The following is a 15,995-nucleotide window of genomic DNA, read 5'->3' on the forward strand; positions in this document are numbered from 1 at the left end:
ATTCAGAGAGCTTGACATTTTATTTTTGAATGTAAAAAAATTACCGGTGACCTCATAGCTGGCTACGGCCATGCGCGTAGACAACCGGATGGATGCGGGTCCGTCACTGATTATGGCCCCCCTGGAAACACTTCTGTTGTGTCTTTGCAGTTTGCAGTTCGTTTCCCTATTTGCTCGTGCTGTGAATGTTTGCAGTGTACTGTACGTGATGTGAAATCGACAAAGTTGTTTTCTGAATATGTAGTTGTTGTGGCGTTTGTATGTGTTTTCTGAATTTGGAGGTGTTTTCTGAATATGTAGTTGTTGTGGCGTTTGTATGTGTTTTCTGAATTTGGAGATGTTTTCTGAATATGTAGTTGTTGTGGTGGCGTTTGCATGTGTTTTCTGAATTTGGAGGTGTTTTCTGAATATGTAGTTGTTGTGGCGGCTTTTGCATGTGTTTTCTGAATTTGGAGGTGTTTTCTGAATATGTAGTTGTTGTGGCGTTTGTATGTGTTTTCTGAATTTGGAGATGTTTTCTGAATATGTAGTTGTTGTGGTGGCGTTTGCATGTGTTTTCTGAATTTGGAGGTGTTTTCTGAATATGTAGTTGTTGTGGCGGCTTTTGCATGTGTTTTCTGAATTTGGAGGTGTTTTCTGAATATGTAGTTGTTGTGGCGTTTGTATGTGTTGTGACCCTTATCGGACACCGTAGGTTAGCCGCCGTGCTCGCTGTTTGTTCAGCTGTGCTAGCGTTCAGTCATGATTCTGACGTAATTGTCACGCCCATGCATTTTATACTGCCCGTGTCTGGCAGTATTTGCATGCTTCGCGTCAATTAAACACAATTAACACCTAGCTGGCGTTAGCCCATAAGATTTCAGAAAAAGTGGAGAAGGGGAGGAGTTCCCATATACTTCACATGACGTAATGTCTCGTTCCCGCCTCTCAGGGAACCGAGGTTACGAAAGTAACCGGAGACGTTTTAAGTCGAGATCATACCCTATGGATCATACATTAGAAATTATGTCGTGATCACGAGAAAACAACTTTTGTTATGTAGAAATCACAAGAAAAATAAGTAGTGATCTCGAGAAAACAACTTTTGATATCTCGAGATCACGAGAAAAATAAGTTGTGATAACGAGAAACGTCTCGGTTACGTATGTAACCCTAGTTCCCTGATAGGGAACGAGACGCTGCGTCAAACGCTGCGGGAACGCCCCTGCGTTGTGCGTCATGAAGCACGTATGGAATCAGCCCAATGGAGAGATGAAACGTCATAGGCGGGTGACGTCATCGACCAGGAAACTATAAAGCACCCCAAAAACACAAGCGCATTAGCTTCTGATAGGCTTGAAGGAAGCGCTAACGGGAGTGCCGGGAGTATGGCGGAGCGACGCAGCGTCTCGTTCCCTATCAGGGAACTAGGGTTACATACGTAACCGAGACGTTCCCTTTCAAGGGAACTTCGAGCTGCGTCAAACGCTGCGGGAACGCGAATACCCACGTCGCCATAGGACCAAATGACCGTCATGTGAGACTAGCGCACAGAGGACGAGAGCACCTGTGCCCCAGGGGTAGAGCTTAAGTCTAGGTCATAGAACTTAATAAAAGTATGCGGTGAAGACCATCCAGCCGCATCACAAACATCACTCAGGGAAACCCCCGACAAAAGAGCTTTAGAAGCAGCCATACTCCTGGTAGAGTGAGCTCGGACAACCAAAGGTGAAGGCTGGCCAGCCGACTCATAAGCAAGTGAGATAGCCTCAACCACCCACTTGCTCATTCTCTGTTTAGACGCCGGACACCCTTTCCTGGGTGGCCCGAAACATACAAAAAGTTGTTCTGATTTCCTCCACAGGGCAGCTCTGTGGACATAAGCGTCTAATGCCCTAACAGGGCAGAGTGAATTAAGTTTCTCCTGGTCCGATGACATAAATGGAGGAGGACAGAAAGCCTGCAGAACCGTAGGTCTAACAATATTAGTAGGAACCTTAGGAACGTAACCTGGTCTAGGATGCAGAAAAGCTTTAACCATGCCAGGTGCAAATTCCAGGCACGAGGGTGAAACCGACAGAGCCTGCAAATCTCCGATTCTTTTTAGTGAAGAGATAGCAAGCAAAAAGATAGTCTTAAAAGTGAGAAACTTCTCGGGAACTTCTTCGATAGGTTCAAAAGGAGCTAGGGAAAGACCTTCTAATACAATGGCCAGATCCCAAGTCGGCACCCTCGTACGAACTGCTGGCCTCAGCCTCAAAGTGCCACGGAGGAAACGAGTTATAAGCGGGTGTCTCCCAAGAGAAACTCCACTGAAAGGGACGTGGTAAGCAGCTAGTGCCGCCACATACACCTTTAGTGTGGAGGGGGATAACCCTGTGGAGAAGCGCTCCTGCAGGAATTCCAGCACTGCACCCACTGGGCAGTTAACTGGGTCCTGCAGGTGTTCTCCACACCAAGAAGTGAAAAGTTTCCACTTCAAGGCATAAAGCTTCCTCGTGGATGGAGCTCTGGAGTTAAGAATGGTCTCAACAACCTCGGTTGAGAGACCGGAGTCTATGAGCTGGGCCCCCTCAGAGGCCAAGCCCACAGTTTCCACAATTCTGGGCGGGGGTGAAGTATCGTGCCCCCCGCCTGGGAGAGTAGATCCCTCCTGACCGGGAGCTCCAAAGGAGAACCGTCCAGGAGAGAAATCAGGTCCGCAAACCATACTCGGGCCGGCCAGAACGGGGCTACTAGTAGTAGACTGACCCCGTCCCGGCGGACCCTCTCCAGAACTCCTGGTAACAGAGCAATCGGGGGAAAGGCGTACAGACGTGACCTCGGCCACGGCTGCACCATAGCATCCAACCCCAGGGGGGCTGGAAGAGTGATGGAGAACCACCGATGACAATGAGTGGTCTCCTTGGAAGCGAATAGGTCCACCTCGGCGCGACCGAAACTCAACCAAAGGAGCTCCGCCACCTCGGGGTGGAGTCTCCATTCCCCTGGCCTCGGCCCCTGCCTCGACAGGGAGTCTGCTACCACATTCAAATACCCAGGGAGATACATTGCTCTCAGAGATAGTAGCTTCCCTTGGGACCACAGGAGGATCTGACGGGCCAACTTGTAAAGCCGGCGAGACCGCAGGCCCCCCTGATGATTTATATAAGAGACCACCGACGTGTTGTCTGATTGAACTAACACATGATGGCCTCTCAGGTCTGTTAGGAAGTGTTTCAGAGCCTGAAACACAGCCAACATCTCTAGACAATTTATGTGCCACGAAAGATGATGATCCTGCCACAGACCTTGGGCTGGGCGACCACTCATGACCGCCCCCCACCCTGTGAGGGAAGCATCCGTCGTTAGCGTTATGCGACGACAAAGAGCCCCCAGCACAGGACCTTTGGATAGGAACCAAGTTTCTCTCCACATGACCAGAGCACGAAGGCAGCGCCGCGTGACTTTGAACGTGCGGAGCGGATTTCCCCTCGGGGAGAATCCCTTGGTCCTGAGCCACCACTGTAGCGGTCTCATGTACAACAGGCCGCAAGGTATAACGTTGGACGCTGCTGCCATCAGACCCAACAGTCTCTGAAACTGACAGTGAGTAGCTGGCCTAGCTTCACTTGTTTCACAGCTGAGAGAATCGAAGCGATGCGGGTCGGAGAGAGTCGCGCCCGCATCGATACCGAATCCCAAACGACACCCAGAAAAGTGGTCTTCTGGGAAGGAGATAATACACTTTTCTTTGCGTTCAGCCTCAACCCCAACTTTCTGATATGAGCGAGGACGACATCTCGATGCCGAACCGCCATCTGCTCGGTCTGAGCTAAAATCAACCAATCGTCGATGTAATTGAGAATACGAATGCCCTGAAGCCTCAGAGGCACTAGTGCTGCATCCATGCATTTCGTGAAAGTGCGGGGAGATAAAGCTAGGCCAAACGGAAGAAGCCTGTACTGGTACGCCTCGCCCCCGAAGGCGAACCTCAGGAACTTCCTGTGTTGTGGAAGGATGGACACATGGAAGTATGCGTCCTTCAGATCTATCGTGACAAACCAGTCCTCGGACCTGATTTGAGACACGATCTGCTTGATAGTGAGCATCTTGAATTTTAGCTTCCCTACCGAGCGATTCAATATGCGCAGGTCTAAAATTGGACGCAACCCCCCATCCTTCTTTGGAACGATGAAATATCGGCTGTAATAACCTGACTCCAAACTGGGAGGAGGAACCCGTTCTATAGCCTCTTTTTGAAGGAGCGTTTTCACCTCTTGTTCCAATACCAGAGCCTGCTCGGGGCCCACCACTGTGTGCAGAACCCCTCTGAATTTTGGTGGACGACACCTGAACTGGATAGCATAACCCTTTTCTACTGTCTGCAGGACCCAATGAGATATTTTTGGAAGGCTTTTCCACTCTGCCAGAAATTCTACTAAGGGTACCAGCCTCTCGAGACTGGCCTCTGGTGTAATTTGAGCAGCAGACGCAGCGCCCTGTAACGGCGCACCGGCAGGGAACAACTGGTCTGACCGCTCTGAGACCCTCCTCAGAGGGAGCGAGCGTCCCTCGGGAAAGCGCTCGCTGGGATCGTCTGTGCCCCGGCATAAAGGCGGGGTTGGCAGAACGAGCCCCTGAGGGCACCGAGGAGGAATGGGCACCGTAAAAAGAGGTGAACACCTTTCCGCCTCGGTGGGGACCACCCTCAGCATCCTGAACGGCTTGGCGTCAGGACTTCTTCTTAGCCGAAGCCTTCTTAGCCAATATAACTGTCCTCAGATCAGTTCTACTGGGAGAAGGCTTCGGCTGAGAGTGTCGCGGCTGAGCCCACTGTCCAGCAGGGGGAGCACGAGACGCGACACTCTGCTGCGCTCTATGTGATGAGCTCGAAGACGGCCGGGGCTGCTCCCGCCCAGCAGCCCCAGGGACATGAACTTTAAGGGGAAGAAACTTTTTAAAAGCTGCAGTTTGTTTCTTTTCTTCTTGGAATTTATCGATAACCCCCTTAATACAACCCCATGGGAGAAAGAGGAGCATCTAAAAGAAAAGCTTTTTCTCTCTCTTTAATATTAGTCTGATTTAACCACAAATGTCTTTCTGCGGCCACCAGAGCTGCCATAGAACGACCCATTAATTTGGCCGATTCTCTGGTGGCACGCAGGGATAAATCAGCAGCCTGACGCAGTTCGCGAACTACGTCAGTACTGACCTCCTCACTCTCACTCATGTCCCTTAGCAGATCAGCCTGGTATGCCTGCAAGATTGACATAGTATGCAGACATGACACAGCCTGACCTGCTGCCTAATATGCTTTACCCACCAAAGCCGAAGTGTTTCTTAAAGGCTTGGTGGGTAATGCCGGTGCCTTAAAAGATGATGCTGCTTCGGGGGAGAGATGGCTCGCAAGCGTCTCTTCCACACGAGGCAAAGCACCATAACCATGAGCCTTGGCTCCCATAATATTAGCGTATGTTGAAGTCTGGGGACTAAACACTCTATATGACACCGGTTTTCTCCATGATTTCGACACCTCGGTGTGGAGATCATGGAAAAACGGCAGGCACCGGCGTGGAGGCTGCACACGTGACGGCAAAAATCTCTCATCCAACTTTGATTTAGAAACAGACTCCTGTCTAGTCACTGGCCATTCAATATTAAGTTTTTCAACAGCTCTTGTTAACACCTCCATAAGCTCATCACTCTCAGGAGTGTGGGGTGGCGAATCCTCCACACCTCCCTCAACACTAACAACATCAAGTTCCTCAGAACTGGATAGCTGCAGCATTGGTGCCTCAGCCCGAGCGGAAGAAACCGCAGCGCGTGCTTCCGAACCCGGGACTGAGGCACTGGATCTCACAGGTGAAGGGAGAGATAAGGCAGAGCCCGTCTCAAACCCCGCTGTGAGATCCATCTGCGATCCCCACGATAAGCGCCGCCGCTCTGCCTCGGCAGAAGCGGGACCCGAACCGCGGGGAGCGCGCACCGAACCGCTCTCCTCAAAGAGCGATCGGCGGGAGCGGAGCGTCCTTAACGGCAAACGCTCGCAATGCTCACAGTCTGCTCCCTCGAGAGCAAACTGGGCATGCTGAACTCCCAAACAAACAACACAAAGATCATGTGTATCCCCGCTCGTTAAATAACGCGAGCAGGGAGGAACACACTTTCTAAACTGCTGTTCGTCCGCCATAATCTCTCAATATATATATATATAGGGATAAATTGTTTGTGTGGTGCAGGGTATGTAAGACAGACAATATCACACAGGGACAGATTCACATGTAGCGCGACTGAAAGCACAGAAGCTAATGCGCTTGTGTTTTTGGGGTGCTTTATAGTTTCCTGGTCGATGACGTCACCCGCCTATGACGTTTCATCTCTCCATTGGGCTGATTCCATACGTGCTTCATGACGCACAACGCAGGGGCGTTCCCGCAGCGTCTGACGCAGCTCGAAGTTCCCTTGAAAGGGAAACAAATTTTGTTATCTCGAGATCACAAGAAAAATAAGTAGTCATCACAAGAAAACAACATAGAAAAAATGTATAATCCATGGCCTCTTAGGGCTTCTGTACTTATTTGCTTTTCTTTTGAATATATATATATATATATATATTTAAATAAGTTAGTTTGACCATTTTAATTTCTTTTCTTTTCTTGTGCTTATTACTTGTAATACTATCACAGAGCTTTAGTGCATCCTGTTCCCAATCTTTCTTAATTCAGATAATTTTCCACATAAGCCTATAAAAAATGTAGTCATTCGCTATATCACAGCTATTTGTTCTATTGTCAGACAAAAAAAAATAGGAAATGAGAATGCTTTATTTGACATTCGGCTATATTATATTATATTATATTAAATAAAGCATTAATTTAGAGGGAAAACACATTAGGCTGACAGAACGCAAGTACGACGCGATAACGTCATTAATATGCTAATTGACGCATGACGTCATCTAGCGACATTTAGCGACTTTTAGGGAAGGCGTTAGCTACTTTCCTTTGAAAATAGTTGGCAACACTGCTTTAAATATCTCTCTATCGGCTGAGTCTCTCGCTTACGGCCACACCATCCTGAACACGCCTGATCTCATCCATAGACAGTAAAAGAAATCTCGTTCGATCTTGGAAGCTAAGCAGGGTCGGGCCTGGTTAGTACTTGGATGGGAGACTGCCTGTAAGCGGCTCATGACCTGGTGGAGCCATGAAATCTTGATTATTTTAACATAAAAATGAGTTTGACTAATGTATTGGACTGGTTTAGTGCCTAAACAACGGAATACAGTTAATTTGTACTTAATTGGGATAGTAACGAATTAGGAATCATGGAATACGGAGTGATTTTTTTAAATTATTTTTATTTTTTATTACTCACCACCTCCAGTCATATTAATAAATGGGGGCACAGACTATAGCTAAAAGTTCAACTGCTCAGTTATCTTGGTTCTGGTTCTCAAAACCTCCAACATTGTTGCACCTTCATGGATGAGACATACAAATAACTACTGTAATTCAAAGATTATTCAATCTTCTTTGAATTATATAATCAACGATCTCTTCAACTTTCTATATTAGCTGTCAAAATAAATAATCTAAGGACATACTATCATACCTAAATTTACAACGGGAAAAACAATCTCTTTTGAATCCCCATGTGCAAGAATGTGAACAAGCCAGAAGTCAACAGCACATATCTGCCAGAATGTAAGATGAGGAATTTATGGATTTAATAATGATCCATTTTTGTTTGTCCTTTACATATTAATGTAAAATTACCACCTATCTTCTAGTACAAATGCACAGTGTTCACATACTAAATGTCTCTTTTCTTATACACAGTACACACTTTTGTAGTAAAGTGTGGACGCGTGATTGTTGCATAAAGACTATGCTTGAATTTTCTCCATAGCCTTTACAAGGACAGGTAACGTTAACCCTCAAATGTGTTTGCATTACAAAACTGACAGAATCTATTTCCATATTGTAATTGTTTACTATAACTTCTGGGATGATCTGGGGTGTTTCGTTTATGTCGATTTAAACTATTTGTATTGTTGTTTTTTAATTAATTTGCTTTTTTGCATAAATAACTGCTTCTTCAGCTCTTGGATGTTAAACACCACGGGGGTGAGATCATTTGAATTGTAGGTTTGTCAAAAGAAAAATCATCTGTATTTTAAAACACTGCTTATTCTTAAAAACATTGTGTCAGATGTATTTGGTAGCATTATTCTCGTTTTCATTGTGTATTAACTCCATATTTAACACAGATATTTGTAGAAATAAGAAAAGTGTATTTATTAAACAAAAATAGTTGTAAGAACAATTTGTGTCTGTCATTGTGTCAGAACACAATAGGTATGAAGATGTTTGGTTCTAACCTAACTCAAGCTTTAATGAATATACAGGTACATCTCTCAGTGCAATAGTCAGATGTGATTATAGTTGAAGTCTAAAATGCACTTACTTTTCGTGTTAATACATTGTGTGATTCAGCATCATAGAGGGATAGTCATAGATAGTCAAACATTTTCAAACAGAAAGACTATCACTTAAAATCTTAATGGTCGTTTATTCCTATAAACACTGAATGTTGACAGCTCTCAAAGAAAAGTCTTCACCTAAAACACATACAGTCTGAGAAACAAGATGTGGACAGTTTCATAAGTAATATCTAACATATTGTTTATTGTGAACATTCCATTATCTGTTTATTTGGGATTAGAGAACATCCTTAGCTCATATGTTTCTTTAATTTGTTGAGGTGTTAGTTAAAAAGGGATTAGTTAATAACAAACAAACAAACAAAGACTTTAAAGCAACATAGAACCATATATAAAATATGGTATAGGCTAATTACATGTTGAAGCATACTCACAGTTTGAAAATTACTTCCATAAAGTTTCTTTTAGTAAAGCTATGCCTGGATATTCCCAACACAAAGATTTAAGTTTGTCGGTGAGTGAGACCTCTGAAAGATTACAACAATATGAGCCTTCTCGAACATTGCATGTTTGCACTATCCCTGAAACTTACTAATCAACATGCATTCCTATATGTAGTTGTTAAACGCCTCAGGTAATTCATATGAAATGTAAGTTGGTCAGAAGAAAAAAACATTTAAAATGTTAAATACATTTAAAAAGTCTAAGTAAATACAATATGTTTGTCACAAACACATCTAAAACGCTTTTTACATGTGTGAGGAAACCCCCTCGCAACATTACTAATCAATTAATCACAGAAATAATGCATGTCATCTGACTGTTTTAAAGAAATAAAAGCATAAATAAAAGGTAAATCTTTATTTAAAGAAAATAGACTTCTGCTTTAGCAACACACACATTTATAAATGTTCAAAATCGTATACATGTTCAAAAAGTTCTATTGCATACTTTGAAGCATCATGCTTTTAGGTCTGTAAAAATACAGAATTTAAAAAAAAAGAAAAAAATACTTTCTCTAACATTTTCTGATAGTAAAATGTACGAATAACCTTTGTATTTTAACTTAATACAGCTTTTTTTTTTAAAGTTTTAAAAATGTGATAGTAAACTTTTCAAATATATGTAAAAACCGAAACTTTTCTTTAATTAAAAACAACTTCTGCGACATAATTTTATTTGTTATAAAACAGTAAAAAGTCCCCTTTGGAAATGGACTCTTCCAAACACCCCCGCCTCTGTTCGTGATTTGGACTGTTCAAAAACTTTCCGGTGTTTATCTGGTGACCGTGTTAACTGGTGACCAACTTCCTGTTCAAGTCATTCGCTGCAGATGTGTGAGAGATTCGTCGATTCTGAAAGCACAAACTGACGCGATATTAAGCTGTCTAATAAACGCACACTTGCTTGTTACTTGCCTTTCGCATTCTTGTAAAGATGACAAAGTATTGCTATGATGTAAAACAAAAAAAGGAAGGAAAAAAAAACATCTTTCCACGGGTTTCGAACGCGCGCAGAAAAGATATTCTGTCTGAATTAAAACAATGTGCCTGTGTTAACTTGTGATATTAAGTGATAACTTGTGATATAACAGCTGATATTAAGCTGTCTAATAAACGCAGACTTGCTCGTTACATGCCTTTCGTATTCTTGTAAAGATGACAAAGTATTGCTATGATCTTAAAAAAAAGAAGAAGAAAATACATCTTTCTACGGGTTTCGAACGCGCGCAGAAAAGGGTTCACTCAGGGAGAACACCGCGACAAACATGTTGAGCTGTCTCACTAACGTTATACTACCAGATTGTTGCAGAACAATTCACCATTTCAGTCTCGGCGTCACTTTATGCAGCTGTCCGTATCAAAACATCGTGTCCGTGTTAACTTGTGACCCTTGTGTTTCTTATTTCAAAAACTCACCATGGCGTTAATTTCGAAATTGTAACGTTATACTACATGGTTTATGATTTCAAAGCACATTGCATGGACTCTGTAGTCCGACGATGTTACATAATTGTGGCTACTACAGTTGTATAACAACTGCGATGGTTAAACTGGTTATTAATCAATGGTTCTGTGTCGTCAGATGCTAGGCGATGTCTCAGGTGATGAATAGCCTATAATAACGACATGTTGCTTTCGACGGTATTGTAGCATTTACTTTGTCTTTGTAATACTGAATGAAATGTAAATGTCACATTGTAGTCGAAATAATGCTTATACAGTCACTTGCGTTCAATAGGTCTATTATAAAACAGTTTTAACGATATACATTTTTGTATTTTTATTTTTGTATTCTTTTTATTAACAGTTTTGAAGTTATATGAACCAACACAAAAAACATAAAACAGTCAGGACAACAAAGACACACACACACAAAAAAAACACATCTAGATTCCCTCAGTCCACAAATATATACAAAATAATTATTGAAAAGAAAAATAAATAAATAGATACACATAAATTATAATATTCGCAATTGTTTTATAATACAGCAAATTCACCACAGGAGAGGAAAATAGATGTTAAACTACCAAAAGTCCCAAGAGAGGTCACCATTAGAGGCTGACATTTTTTCGGGAATCCCACGGGTCACGGGATTCCCGTGGGATTCCTGCAGGATGGGAGTCATCTTTGCTATCAATCACGGGATTTGGACGGTACAGGATAAATGGTTAACGGGAGCAGACGGGAGCGGGAATCAACCAATAGCAAAGACGACAAAAAAAGAAAAAAGTAAATGCATCATTTTGTAGTTTCCTTTTAATACGCCTACAATGTAACGCAATTAAAAAATAACTACACGACCCAGCCGTCCCAGAAGCCATCAGTGCTTTTTGTCACGGCTTACCGCCGAAATTCAAAGAGCAGTGTAGAGGGAGCTAACAGCCGCGGAGAAGTCGATGTGGCAAAAAATGATTTACAGCGCAAAGTCAGAAGTAATGACATGTCTATTAAGTTCACAGAACTGGTCGGAAAGTCTGAAATATTAATTAAGTTTATGAGAGTAGAATGTGACGGTGATAGCACAATGTACGCTGCTTGTAAGACATGCTTAGTCTTAGTCAAGTGATTCAGGGACGAGCGGTCTGAAGAAGCACACTTGCAAGGCAAATTCGGGAAAGAATCAGGCAAGCATCGCTTCGTTCATCAAGCGAAAATTGCCGTATATGGGAGCGGTACAGGAACGGGAGTCAGTTTAAACAGGAGCGGGATGGGATTGGGAGTCAATTTACCAGGAGCGGGATGGGATGGGATTATTTTTTAAACTTTGGTCTGGGAGTGGGACGGGACAAGATTTCTTTCTATGGGAGTGGGACGGGACAGGAGTGAAAATCCACTCCCGTGTCATCCTCTAGTCACCATGTGGCTTCAAATCTTTTTTGTGAGCAGAACTCCCTGTTGTGGAAATTTTAATAGTCATTGATCCCAAACAGGTATCATAAGAGAAAGAACCTATTCAATGTATAAAAGTATATGTGTGTACGTGCTTGTGCGTGACTTTTCAGGAACATATGGGACAGGACCTCTGACCTTAGGGACGGTCAGTTTTGGCCAGTTTATTTCAGTACCAGTTTGTGTCTTTAAGTAGAAACTGAACAGCAGTAAGAACCTTATCTGAGTGGGTGAAAGGTACAGCGGGTGAGGAGGAACCTTGAAAACAGTATAAAGGCTGTCTCATATCTTCCTGTTGGGTGTCACTCTCTTGCACAGCGTAACTTCTGTGTACTAGACTGAACCTATTCTTGCAAGAATAAATACTTTTCTTTTTATTAATTTGACTCTGAGTGTCTCTTACGCAGTGATGATGTTTAACAGAATTTTTGCCATAACAATTTTGGTGTCAGAAGTGGGATTCCTTGGAAGTGCCTTCTGGACCTGAGAGCGGACGGTGTTTGGCCACCTGGACTGAGCAGTTCCAGCTCTACCTCGTAAGCTTGAGAGAGAGGGGCCGACCGCTATCGGGTCCGGGAGGGGCTCCACTGGAATCAAAAGAAAGCGAACCTGTGGCAACCAACATATCTCTGGTAAGAGACGTCTAAAATATTTTCTTTTGGGGAAAAGTATTTTGTTTCGGGTATGAAATGTGAGTGAAGCATATTGGCTGAGGGCTGTTTCTGTGGTACGTAATCTGAGATTAATTGAGATCTATATATAGATCAAGAGGTTTCAAACCGATACGAGAGAAAGTAATCTGAGATTAATTGAGATCTATATATAGATCAAGAGGTTTCAAACAGATACGAGAGAAAATTATCTGAGATTAATTGAGGTCTGTAACAGATCAAGAGATTTCAAACAGATAGGTAACCTGAAAATGAGTTTTCCGCCACGGAGCAAATTGTTTTTAGGTACTGCGGCTAATTAGGGGGAACCAGAACAGTTTTTGGTAAACCTTAATTAGGAGGGCACTAATAGTGCAACCCGACCGATTTGGGTTAAAAGAAAAATCGGGTCTGTTGGGGACGGATCAGGAAACAGATCAGGAAAACGCGCGTTGAAGAGAAATCCACAGAGAACAGAGAAGCAGCCAATATGGGGAAGTCTCAAGGTAAGCATGCAAAATTTGATACACCGGTTTTTCTATCAAATGAGAAAATTATGGGGGAAAATTTATGTTTTAGATATTGAAAAAACTGAGAAAATACCATGATTTCCCCAGGGAGGGAACACGGAGCACAACTAGACTGAAAGTAGTGCGAGAATCAGTTGAACAGGGCAGTGAGAAACAAAAAGGTTGTTATGGCTGTATTCAACATGTGTGAATAGGCAGATACACAGGGAGTTTTTTTCTCCTCTCATAAAAGAGCTTGCACGCGGCACGTCTTTTTAAAGACGGCTCGCCCGTGCATTTCTGGTCGCAGCGGACTGGTATCGGACTCTGATGGGCACGAGCGCTGTCTAGTGTGTTTGGGCTTTGATCATGCTTGAACAGCGCTCGTGGGTGACTCATGTTCTCGCTGGGAACGTGATCATCGCGTCATATATAGGTCGAGACTCGGTGAACTCGCAAGAGTCCCCTCATCCACTCCCCGATCTTCGGCTGGTGGCCAGGGTGACCTGAGGGTTACGGTCTAGATCAAGGCGCCGACTATGTGTCCGCGACCCCAGCCCCCCTCTTCAATGACGGTGCCCGCTAGTGAACTGCTGATTCCCGCGAGTCTACCCTCTGGTGGCCCGCGTGTTTCAGTTGAAGCTACAGAGGAAGATGCCATGTCTGTTGCAGCATCACTAGGTGGGTTTGAGTCTTCTGAAAGTGAGGGCTCGTCACAGCTGCCACCTTCCGGTGTGCATACGGCTGTGCCTGAGTCTGATCCAGAGATGACGGCCATGCTTTCCTGGGACGATGGGTTTTGGGTAAGGCCGCCGACCCTCGTCCACGGCAAACCCCAATACCTCTCTTCCCGGACGTGCATGATGAGATCTCGAAGTCCGAGAAGACCCCCTTGCCTTCTCGGGACCGCTCGCTGATCTCATCCGCCTTCCCTCCCCTCGATGGGGCCGCTGGCCATGGGTACACTGGGGTCCCCCCGGCTGAACGCTCTGTTGTGATGCTATGTGTCCTCAGAGTGCTTCTTCTCGGCGCAATCCTAAGCACCCGCCCGTGGCCTGTAGTTTTTCGTCTACGCTTGTGGCGAGATCCTATAGCGCCACGGGACTGGCAGCCGCCTCACTGCATGCCATGGTCATTCTGCTGGTCCACCTGACCCAGATGCTCATGGACCTGCACGAGGGCGGTACTGACCCAGGGCTCTTCACTGAGCTCTGGGGCCGCGGGCGGACGCCACAGCCCTCTCCAGCCCCGCCCCTCGCTACACGCCGGGTTAAGCGGCGCTCTTGAGACGGGCTCCTCGGCGATGGAGCAGACTGAGGTTGATTCTGTCCCGCCGGCCCCGCCGTCCGCTCAGATCCCTCGGTCTGCCCACCGCCGAGGGGGCCCCCCCGCGGCTCCCACCCCGCCCGTTCGTCCGGGTCGGCTCTGGAGGCCGTAGTCGGACGCCACAGTCCTCTCCAGCCCCGCACCCCGCTACACGCCGGGTTAAGCGGCGCTCTTGAGATGGGCTCTTCAGAGATGGGACTCAGTTCTTTCCAGGAGTTGGTAGCAGGACCACTCCTTTCCCCGGGGGTGGGCCGGGGAAGAATCCTTATTCTCCAAAGAGCTGACTCTCCCGTCTCTGAGCACAGAGATTTCTCGGACGTCACAGAGCGCCGCCCACAAGCCGTGCTCTCCTCGTCCCCCTCTGTCCCAGAGGTGGTTGACACGGCGTGCCGTCCACGGACCGTTTCGCCCCTGTCCCCATCTGTCGCCAGACCCCTGGCAGAGCAGGCCCCCGCGGGACGACCAGCCTGGTCCTCCCCTGGTCCCCTCTGCCAGGGCACGGTTGCTAACTGTGCCCCCACATTGGGCCGCTATGCCGTCCTCGTCTGGGCCAGTTACTCCGCTTCGCTGCCCCTCCGGGGGGACGCCTGTGGTTCGCATGATCCCGCTGGTTCAGTTCCTGGGAGCCTGGTTAGAGCTTCCCCGTCTGTCCCGCTGGGTCGCCCGGACCATCAGGCTCGGCTATGCGATTCAGTTCGCACGGTCTCCTCCCCGCTTGGGGAGTCCGCTCCACTTTTGTCCACGGTTTTCCCTTTCGGGCTAGCCCTGTCTCCTCGCATCTTCACGAAGGTCGTCGAGGCTGCCCACGGGGTTCGCATCCTGAGTTATATCGACGACTTGCTGATCATAGCTCACTCTCGAGTTCAGGTTTGCGAACACAGGGGCCTAGTGCTTCAGCACCTAGCTCGTCTGGGCCTTCGGGTCAACTGGGAGAAGAGCAAACTTTGCCCCGTGCAGAGGATCTCTTTTCTCGGTATGGATATCGACTCGGTCGCCATGTCCGCGCAGCTTACGAGCGAGCGCGTGCAGTAACTGATGACTTGCCTGAGACAGTTCGAGGGTAAGAGTGCGGTTCCACTGAAACTTTTTCAGAGGCTCCTGGGGCATATGGATTCTGCAGCCGCGGCAACGCCGCTCGGATTGCTACATATGAGACCACTTCAGCTTTGGCTTCGCGACCGAGTTCAGAGGTGGGCATGGCAACACGGCACCCTCCAAGTAACAGTTACTCCGACCTGCCGTCAGACCTTCACCCCGTGGTCGAACCTCAGTTTTCTACGGGCCGGATTGCCCCTGGAACGAGCTTCGCGGCATGTTGTTTTAACGACAGATGCCTCCGCCACGGGCTGGGGTGCCATGTGCAATGGACGTGCTGCCGTGGGCTCCTGGACAGGACCCCGTCGCCTCTGGCATGTCAATTGCCTCGAGTTGCTGGCCGTACCTCCTGCTTTACGCCGCTTCCGGGCCGTGCTCAAGAACCAACACGTACTAGTCCGCTCAGACAATACCGCCACTGTAGCGTACATCAACCATCAAGGTGGTCTACGCTCCCGCCGTATGTCGCAATTCGCTCGCCACCTCCTCAAATGGAGTCAGAAGCATCTGAGGTCGCTTCATGCCATTTATATCCCCGGAGCCCTGAACTGTGCAGCCGACGAGCTCTCACGGCTTCAGCCACTCCCTGGAGAATGGCGACTCCATCCCCAGT

This window comes from Siphateles boraxobius, unplaced genomic scaffold, assembly GCF_051911475.1.
Source record: "Siphateles boraxobius isolate OS27281-9 unplaced genomic scaffold, OSU_SipBor_1 26, whole genome shotgun sequence".
Classification (NCBI taxonomy): Eukaryota; Metazoa; Chordata; class Actinopteri; order Cypriniformes; family Leuciscidae; genus Siphateles; species Siphateles boraxobius.